Source organism: Myotis lucifugus, unplaced genomic scaffold (assembly GCF_000147115.1).
Source record: "Myotis lucifugus unplaced genomic scaffold, Myoluc2.0 scaffold_21, whole genome shotgun sequence".
NCBI classification, from domain to species: Eukaryota; Metazoa; Chordata; class Mammalia; order Chiroptera; family Vespertilionidae; genus Myotis; species Myotis lucifugus.
Genome location: NW_005871069.1, coordinates 3,515,757 through 3,517,366, shown reverse-complemented (window position 1 = coordinate 3,517,366; position 1,610 = coordinate 3,515,757). Strand labels below are relative to the sequence as shown.

Here is a 1,610-nt window from a genome sequence, read left to right as displayed (position 1 = left end):
CCCTGGCTTTTTATATATTAGGATACTTATGATGGAAATATACATGCACGTATTTTTATGACCAATATACTAGTATGTCATATATACATATGCCTGGTGAAAGGTTCTGAATATCATTTCTCTGGTGTTAAAGCCTAGATCCGTGGTCGGCAAACTGCGGCTCCCGAGCCACATGCGGCTCTTTTGCCCCTTGAGTGTGGCTCTTCCTAAGCCTTAGGAGTACCCTAATTAAGTTAATAACAATGTACCTACCTATATAGTTTAAGTTTAAAAATTTTGGCTCTCAAAAGAAATTTCAATCGTTGTACTGTTGATATTTGGCTCTGTTGACTAATGAGTTTGCCAACCACTGGCCTAGATCATGCAGTGGTTGGAAGCCTTCTAAAGCAGGATCTTCTCTGTAAGTTCACTTCTTTTATTGATTTTTTTTTCTCTTTTTTTTTTTTTTTTTTAGAGAGAGAGACGAAGTGAGATGGATAAAGAGATAGAAACATCAATGAGAGAGCTACATCATCCATTGGCTGCCTCCTTCATGACCTCTGCATGCCTCTTACTGGAAATCGAGCCCACAAACTAAGCACATGGCCTAACCAGGAATCAAACTGATGACCTCTTGGATCATGGGTCAACATTCAACCACTGAGCCACACAAGCCAGGTTGTATGTTCATTTCTGTATTCCGGACACAAACTGAACACACTGTTGTCCTTACCATCAACAGCCAATCCTGTCATTAGCAGTGGAATCACAGAAAAAAAACTGGGGAAGGTTTTCAATACACAATCTAAATATCTAAAAAGACCACAATATTTTATATCTCAAGCAGAGAAAAATATAGGTAGCCCTCAGTATTTCAGAAGTTTTATTTCTACCTGGGCTAAGAAATTAGGCTATAAAACTTTGAATATATTGAGTGCCATGATAGCCCTGCACAAAAAGAGGTCAGTTCTGACTTACTTTATTAGTAACAGAAAAAAGCACATCCATAATGTAAAAATCAGAACCATATACTAATAATAGAGGAATATGCAAATTTCCCTGTGATGCCATCACATCATAACCAGTCAGCAGGGTGGGTGGGGCTGTGGGGCCTTGTGTGATTTCGTCCCACCCGGGGCAGACTTCCCCATGGCCCTGCAGCCATATCCCGATGCAGACCCGGGGTTTACTAGACTCTACTGGAGCTGCTCCCCAAACCCCCACCCCCAGGATCGTGCTACCCGTAGCAGGGTGCCCCGGCAGCCTTCTGACAGGCTGGCAGCCTGGGAAAGCCAAGTGGGGCGGGGGTGGCAGGGAGCCACAGATGGGTGGGGAGGCCAGAGCCAAGTTCCCAGGTGTCTGAGGAGAGCATCTGACAGGAGCTTGGACCATAAAAGAGGAAGAGGAAGCAACCATGTGGAGCTCTTCCAATCCTCCTGCATAGACACCCTACTCCAACCCTGGCACCCCCGGGGAGTTGGGGATGACGGGGGTAGCCACAGCCCACACCTCTGACTCCTGATCTCTTCCCCCGTCACCCCCACCAGGGGCGCCCACAACAATAGCATACCAGCTACGACCTATCAGCGCCCCCGAGGCAGCCGGGGAACCGCCACTGCCGGCCCCTCGCT

General features: G+C 46.7%; 1 protein-coding gene across 12 annotated transcripts in view; it reads right to left on the bottom strand.

Moving 5' to 3' along the window:
- EXOC2 (exocyst complex component 2) overlaps window positions 1-1,610 on the bottom strand; it is a 237,385-nt gene that overhangs the window by 149,061 nt on the left and 86,714 nt on the right. The window lies entirely within an intron of this gene.